Genomic DNA, 8,863 nt, shown 5'->3' with positions numbered 1-8,863 from the left:
CCCCCAGGGCCCCCGTCCCGCCTAACCCTGTAGCGTTTGACCACGAGATCTAGCCCTTTGACTTTACGGACGGGATTTGACCAGTGGAACTCTCCACCCGGTTGTGTTAGGTCAGCCCATAGGAACACTTTGGAGAAACATCCAGGCCAAACCCACAGCAAAATCCCCTCCGTGTAGACCCGACGCGTCCGTTTCCCCCCTCCAGGTGCCGGAGGCGGTGCCGTCCATGAGGGGGGCCACACCACCGATACGCGTGTCGTCTCTTCAGACATGATACCACACCCCCCGCATGTATGAGGGCCCGGTGCGACGCTTCGGTGGTATTGCTACCCCCCACGGCCCCCGTCCCGCCTAACCGTGTAGCGTTTGACCACAAGATCTAGCCCTTTGACTTTACACGGAAGGGCTTTGACCAGTGGAACTCTCCACCCGGTTGTGTTAGGTCAGCCCATAGGAACACTTTGGAGAAACATCCGGGCCAAACCCACAGCAAGATCCCCTCCGTGTAGACCCGACGCGTCCGTTTTCCCCTCAAGGTGCCGGCGGCGGCGCCGTCCGTGAGGTGGGCCACACCCCGGAGACGCGTGCCGCCTCTTCAGACATGCCACCACACCACCCCGCATGTATGAGGGCCTGGTGCGACGCTCCGGTGGCATTGCTACCCCCAGGGCCCCCGTCCCGCCTAACCCTGTAGCATTTGACCACGAGATCTAGCCCTTTGACTTTACACGGACGGGCTTTGACCAGTGGAACTCTCCACCCGGTTGTGTTAGGCAGCCCATAGGAACACTTTGGAGAAACATCTGGGCCAAACCCACAACAAGATCCCCTCCGTGTAGACCCGACGCGTCCGTTTCCCCCCTCTAGGTGCCGGCGACGGCGCCGTCCGTGAGGCGGGCCACACCTCGGAGATGCGTGCCGCCTCTTCAGACATGCCACCACACCACCCCGCGTGTATGAGGGCCCAGTGCGACGCTCCGGTGGCATTGCTACCCCCAGGGCCCCCGTCCCGCCTAACCCTGTAGCGTTTGACCATGAGATCTAGCCCTTTGACTTTACACGGACGGGCTTTGACCAGTGGACCTCTCCACCCGGTTGTGTTAGGTCAGCCCATAGGAACACTTTGGAGAAACATCCGGGCCAAACCCACAGCAAGATCCCCTCCGTGTAGACCCGATGCGTCCGTTTCCCTCCGCCAGGTGCCGGCGGGGGCGCCGTCCATGAGGGGGCCACATCCGGGAGATGCGTGCCGCCTCTTCAGACATGCCACCACACCACCCTGCATGTATGAGGGCCTGGTACGATGCTCCGGTGGCATTCCTACCCCCCCCCAGGGCCGCCGTCCCGCCTAACCCTGTAGCGGTTGACCACGGGATCTAGCCCTTTGACTTTACACGGACGGGCTTTGCAGTGGGACTCTCCACCCGGTTGTGTTAGGTCAGCCCATAGGAACACTTTGGAGCAACATCCGGGCCAAACCCACAGCAAGATCCCCTCCGTGTAGACCCGACGCGTCCGCTTTCCCCCTCCAGGTGCCGGCGACGGCGCTGTCCGTGAGGGGGGCCACACCCCGGAGCTATGGGGTGTGGACCATAAAAAAAGCGTTTTTTTTATATAACCTGCTTGTTTTATTATAATTATAACAAGTCCTATATGGAAATGCCCGCTAAAGAGAAAATCTATTTGATTGTCTCTCGGCCAATATCGATTTTTAGAAAGAAAAAACAAGAATTTTCTTCTTTTTTTATTAACATTAAGAAAAAAGAATATAATTAAAATGGAATTGGCAATATAATTTTTATAGACTTTTGAAAGAAAAAAGGGGTTTTTTTGCAACCGTTATTTCTTATTTCTTGCCTATATCATATCACGGAAACCTTTCGCTTTGGAACGTGGAGAGATGGCTGAGTGGACTAAAGCGGCGGATTGCTAATCCGTTGTACAATTTTTTTGGTACCGAGGGTTCGAATCCCTCTCTTTCCGCTCCCTTGGATCATTTGGGACTTTCGAATTGGAAAGAATTCTGACCCCCGGATTTTCTCATAGATAAATGTACGAAACAAATCCAATAAGAAAAAAAAACTGAATTTTTACTCCTCGCGTCCAGGATTCCGTCCTGGGTCATTAGATAAGAATCCAAAGATAAAGAGTGAAACAAAGAATATCACTACTGTATAAACAAAAAGTTTGAGAGTAAGCATTACATAATCTCCAAGATTTTTTTGAAGGAATAGATTACCAGTTCCCCCAATTTGCGACCTACCATTGGATTTGTTATGTAAATAGGTATATGTTCCTTTCCATTATGAATCGCGATTGTATGGCCAACCATTGTGGGTAGAATGCTAGATGCCCGGGACCACGTTACTATTGTTTCTTTCTCCTCCTTCATATTGACCTTTTCTATCTTTGCCAATAAATGATGAGCTACAAAAGGATTCGTTTTTTTCGTGTCACAGCTGATTACTCCTTTTTTCCTTTTTAAAGAGTGGCATTCTATGTCCAATATCTCGATCGAAGTACGGAGGTCAGAATAAATAGAATAATGATCAATGGAAAAAAGCAAAAAATCCTTTAGCTGGATAAGGGGCGGATGTAGCCAAGTGGATCAAGGCAGTGGATTGTGAATCCACCATGCGCGGGTTCAATTCCCGTCGTTCGCCCATCGCATTATTGCAAATTCCAAAAATGCAATTTTCCATATTCCTAGTTACGTATTTACTTACGGCGACGAAGAATAAAACTATCGCTATATTTTTTCCTTTTCCTAGTTCTTCTTCCAAGCGCAGGATAACCCCAAGGGGTTGTTGGTTTTTTTCTACCAATGGGGGCTTTCCCTTCACCGCCCCCATGGGGTGGTCCACAGGGTTCATAACTACCCCTCTTACTACGGGGCGTTTACCTAGCCAACACTTAGATCCGGCTCTACCCAAACTTTTTTGGTTCACCCCAACATTACCCACTTGTCCGACTGTTGCCAAGCAGTTTTGGGATACTAAACGGACCTCCCCAGATGGTAATCTTAAAGTGGCCGATTCACCCTCTTTTGCAATGAGTTTCGCTACAGCACCTGCTGCTCTAGCTAATTGCCCACCCCTTCCACGTGTGATTTCTATGTTATGCATGGCCGTGCCTAAGGGCATATCGGTTGAAGTAGATTCTTCTTTTCTCTCAAAAAACCCCTTCCCAAACTGTACAAGCTTCTTCCAAAGCATACGGCTTTCTAGATGTATATGACGATCTCTAGACAGATGGATCTTATATGAATCATATGATGAAGTACCACATGAGTGGATATATAGGAAAGGAATCCAAATCTGCCGAATCGCTCATGTTATGATCTTCTACATCCTAGGTCTCTGCGTTCCGTCATCTGGCTTATGTTCTTCATGTAGCATTCAGATCGAATGACTCTATGAAATTACGTCGATACTTCCACATATTATGGGTAACGTAGGAGACATCCCTATTTTCCCCCGGGGGTCTTAATTACCACTGCTTAGCTTTCAATTTGCCTCTGACCATCAAATTAAATGTGAATAACCCGTCCTCCTCTCTTTGAAACAAGGGGCGCTTCCGGTTCTGTGCGTGCCTCAAACAATTTTGTCTTCTCCATATTACCATATCTCTAGAGCCAATAATTTTCTATGAGGAATGGGCTATGACAACTAGGTGAAAAGGTCCACCGGTCAGACCCAGTCCGTCGGAAATCAAAGGGCTAGATCCGGCGGTCGTCTGTGTCAGGGTTAGACGGGACAGGGTACCGGGGGTGGGGGGTAGCAATGCAGCCAGGTGTTGCGGTGGGCCCTCCTACGCTTGTGGAAGCGTGGTGGCAGGCGCAAGCACCCGACATGCGGCTCCGAGGTGTGCCCCCCTCACCAGCGTTGCTGCCGCGGTGTCTCGGAGGGGGGAAACGGCCACCACAGCTTACACACCATAAACTAAAAAATAGTAATAATTTAATTTCTAAAAAACACCGGCATCCATCATGGAAAACGGACTATCACGTTGAAACCTTCAGACCCGGGCACCGGGCCGGTAACTGAAAGTTTCACCGTAACTGTCTGTTTTCTTAACAAAAGTCCAATGAATACCGGAGCTCACGTCGTATGGATTTGCCAACTATTTAAACAGGTCATGTTGCTTGTCTTTGGGCGAGGTGGGACTATTTTTTACAGTTTGCTGAGTCACACATATGCCGTAATAAAAATATATTAAAAATGCAAAGTATCTATGCCGACGGCTTAGCCGTCGGCATAGATTGACACATGGCATGTCCATCTATGCCGACGGCTAAGTCGTCGGCATAGGCTCACCTTATCCACAGCCGCCCCACCCCCTCCACTCATTCTTCCTCCCCAAACGACCCCGCACCGTCCTGAAGGAAATATGCCCTAGAGGCAATAATAAAGTTATTATTTATTTCCTTATTTCATGATAAATGTTTATCATTCATGCTAGAATTGTATTAACCGGAAACATAATACTTGTGTGAATACATAGACAAGCAGAGTGTCACTAGTATGCCTCTACTTGACTAGCTCGTTAATCAAAGATGGTTATGTGTCCTAGCCATAGACATGAGTTGTCATTTGATTAACGGGATCACATCATTAGGGGAATGATTTGATTGACTTGACCCATTCTGTTAGCTTAGCACTTGATCGTTTAGTATTCTGCTATTGCTTTCTTCATGACTTATACATGTTCCTATGACTATGAGATTATGCAACTCCCGTTTACCGGAGGAACACTTTGTGTGCTACCAAACGTCACAACGTAACTGGGTGATTATAAAGGTGCTCTACAGGTGTCTCCGAAGGTACTTGTTGGGTTGGCGTATTTCGAGATTAGGATTTATCACTCCGATTGTCGGAGAGGTATCTCTGGGCCCACTCGGTAATGCACATTACTATAAGCCGTGCAAGCATTGCAACTAATGAGTTAGTTGCGGGATGATGTATTACAGAACGAGTAAAGAGACTTGTCGGTAACGAGATTGAACTAGGTATTGAGATACCGACGATCGAATCTCAGGCAAGTAACATACGGATGACAAAGGGAACAACGTATGTTGTTATGCGGTCTGACCGATAAAGATCTTCGTCGAATATGTAGGAGCCAATATGGGCATCCAGGTCCCGCTATTGGTTATTGACTAGAGAGGTGTCTCGGTCATGTCTACGTAGTTCTCAAACCCGTAGGGTCCGCACGCTTAACGTTCGTTGACGATATAGTACTGTGAGTTATGTATGTTGGTGACCGAATGTTGTTCAGAGTTTTGGATGAGATCACGGATATGACGAGGAACTCCGGAATGGTCCGGAAGTAATGATTGATATGTGGATAGTAGTGTTTGATCTCCGGAAAGGTTTCGGAATCCATCGGAAGGGGTTCCGGATGTTTCCCGAAATGTTTGGGCACAAGAACACTTTATCTGGGCCAAAGGGGAAAGCCCACGACGTTTTTGGAAAGCGCAAAAGGAAGTTTTGCGGAGTCCAGGGGCCAGACGCCAGGCTCCCTGGCGTCTGGGTCCAGACGCCGGGAACCCCGGCGTCTGGCCCCGGAGTCCGAGAAGGACTCTTGCCTTTCGGGTGAAACCGACTTTGTGGAGGCTTTTACTCCAAGTTTTGACCCCCAAGGCTCAACATATAAATAGAGGGGTGGGGCTAGCACCCAAGACAGATCAAGAAACACCAAGCCGTGTGCCGGCAACCCCGTCTCCTCTAGTTTATCCTCCCTCATAGTTTTCGTAGTGCTTAGGCGAAGCCCTGCGAAGATTGTTCTTCACCAACACCGTCACCATGCCGTCGTGCTGCCGGAACTCATCTACTACTTCGCCCCTCTTGCTGGATCGAGAAGTCAACGACGTCACCGAGCCGAACGTGTGCAGAACTCGGACGTGCCGTGCTTTCGGTACTTGGATCGGTCGGATCGTGAAGACGTATGACTACATCAACCGCGTTGATATAACGCTTCTGCTTACGGTCTACGAGGGTACGTAGACAACACTCTCCCTCTCCTTGCTATGCATCACCATGATCTTGCGTGTGCGTAGGAAATTTTTGAGATTACTACGTTCCCCAACAGTGGCATCCGAGCCTGGTTTTATGCATTGATGTTATATGCGCGAGTAGAACACAAGTAAGTTGTGGGCGATATAAGTCATACTGCTTAACAGCATGTCATACTTTGGTCCGGCGGTATTGTTGGATGAAGCGGCCCGGACCGACATTACGCGTACGCTTACGCGAGACTGGTTCTACCGACGTGCTTTGCACACAGGTGGCTGGCGGGTGTCAGTTTCTCCAACTTTAGTTGAACCGAGTGTGGTTACGCCCGGTCCTTGCGAAGGTTAAAACAGCACCAACTTGACAAACTATCAATGTGGTTTTGATGCGTAGGTAAGAATGGTTCTTGCTAAGCCCGTAGCAGCCACGTAAAATTTGCAACAACAAAGTAGAGGACGTCTAACTTGTTTTTGCAGGGCATGTTGTGATGTGATATGGTCAAGACATGATGCTAAATTTTATTGTATGAGAAGATCATGTTTTGTAACCGAGTTATCGGCAACTGGCAGGAGCCATATGGTTGTCTCTTTATTGTATGCAATGCAATCGCCCTGTAATTGCTGTACTTTATCACTAAGCGGTAGCGATAGTCGTAGAAGCAATAGTTGGCGAGACGACAATGATACTACGATGGAGATCAAGGTGTCGCGCCAGTGACAATGGTGATCATGACGGTGCTTCGGAGATGGAGATCACAAGCACAAGATGATGATGGCCATATCATATCACTTATATTGATTGCATGTGATGTTTATCTTTTATGCATCTTATCTTGCTTCGATTGACGGTAGCATTATAAGATGATCCCTCACTAAATTATCAAAGTATAAGTGTTTTCCCTGAGTATGCACTGTTGCGAAAGTTCTTCGTGCTGAGACACCACGTGATAATCGGGTGTGATAGGCTCTACGTTCAAATACAACAGGTGCAAAACAGTTGCACACGCGGAATACTCAGGTTAAGCTTGACGAGCCTAGCATATAATAGATATGGCCTCGGAACACGGAGACCGAAAGGTCGAGCGTGAATCATATAGTGGATATGATCAACATAGTGATGTTCACTGTTGAAACTACTCCATCTCACGTGATGATCGGACATGGCTTACTTGATATGGATCACGTCATCACTTAGAGGATTAGAGGGATGTCTATCTAAGTGGGAGTTCTTAAGTAATATAATTAATTGAACTTTAATATATCATGAACTTAGTCTTGGTAGTATTAGCATATCTATGTTGTAGATCAATAGCTCACGTTGTTGCTTCCCTATGTTTTATATATGTTCCTAGAGAAAACTAAGTTGAAAGATGTTAGTAGCAATGATGCGGATTGGATCCGTGATCTGAGGTTTATCCTCATTGCTGCACAGAAGAATTATGTCCTTGATGCACCGCTAGGTGACAGACCTATTGCAGGAGCAGATGCAGACTTTATGAACGTTTGGCTAGCTCAATATGATGACTACTTGATAGTTTAGTGCACCATGCTTAACGGCTTAGAATCGGGACTTCAAAGACGTTTTGAACGTCATGGACCATATGAGATGTTACAGGAACTGAAGTTAATATTTCAAGCAAATACCCGAGTTGAGAGATATGAAGTCTCCAACAAGTTCTATAGCTAAAAGTTGGAGGAGAATAGCTCAAGTAGTGAGCATGTGCTCAGATTGTCTAGGTACTACAATCACTTGAATCAAGTGGGAGTTAATCTTCCAGATAAAATAGTGATTGACAGAATTCTCTAGTCACCATCACCAAGTTAGTAGAACTTCGTGATGAACTATAGTATGCAAGGGATGACGAAAGTAATTTCCAAGCTCTTCGTGATGCTGAAATCGACGAAGGTAGAAATCAAGAAAAACATCAAGTGTTGATGGTTAACAAGACCACTAGTTTCAAGAAAAGGGCAAAGGGAAGAAGGGGAACTTCAAGAAGAACGGCAAGCAAGTTGCTGCTCAAGTGAAGAAGCCCAAGTCTGGACCTAAGCCTAAGACTAAGTGCTTCTGCTGCAAAGGGACTGGTCACTGGAAGCGGAACTACCCCAAGTAATTGGCGGATAAGAAGGATGGCAAAGTGAACATAGGTATATTTGATATACATGTTATTAATGTGTACTTTACTAGTGTTTATAGCAACCCCTCAGTATTTGATACTAGTTCAGTTGCTAAGAGTAGTAACTCAAAACGGGAGTTGCAGAATGAACAGAAACTAGTTAAGGCCGAGTGACGATGTGTGTTGGAAGTAGTTCCAAGATTGATATGATCATCATCGCACACTCCCTATACATTCGGGATTAGTGTTGAACCTAAATAATTGTTATTTGGTGTTTGCGTTGAGCATGAATATGATTTGATCATGTTTATTGCAATACGGTTATTCATTTAAGTTAGAGAATAATTGTTGTTCTGTTTACATGAATAAAACCTTCTATGGTCATACACCGAATGAAAATGGTTCATTGGATCTCGATCATAATAATACACATATTCATAATATTGAAGCCAAAAGATGCAAAGTTAATAATGATAGTGCAACTTATTTGTAGCACTGCCGTTTAGGTCCTATTGGTGTAAAGCACATGAAGAAACTCCATGCTGATGGAATTTTGGAATCACTTGATTATGAATCACTTGATGCTTGCGAACCATGCCTTATGGGCAAGATGACTAAAACTCTGTTCTCTGGAACAATGGACCGAGCAACTGACTTATTCGGAAATAATACATACTGATGTATGCGATCCGATGAGTGTTGAGGCTTGCGGCGGGTATCGTTATTTTCTGACCTTCAC

The 8,863-nt window shown here is 46.5% G+C and overlaps 1 non-coding gene across 1 annotated transcript; it reads left to right on the top strand.

Annotated features, from left to right (window-relative positions):
* Positions 1-1,894: 1,894 nt before the first annotated feature.
* TRNAS-GCU (transfer RNA serine (anticodon GCU)) lies at positions 1,895-1,983 on the top strand. The gene has a single exon. It is a non-coding gene; the product is annotated as a tRNA-Ser (tRNA).
* The last annotated feature ends 6,880 nt before the right edge of the window (positions 1,984-8,863 follow it).

Source organism: Aegilops tauschii, chromosome 3 (assembly GCF_002575655.3).
Source record: "Aegilops tauschii subsp. strangulata cultivar AL8/78 chromosome 3, Aet v6.0, whole genome shotgun sequence".
NCBI lineage: Eukaryota > Viridiplantae > Streptophyta > Magnoliopsida > Poales > Poaceae > Aegilops > Aegilops tauschii.
This window is presented reverse-complemented; position numbering and strand designations above follow the sequence as displayed.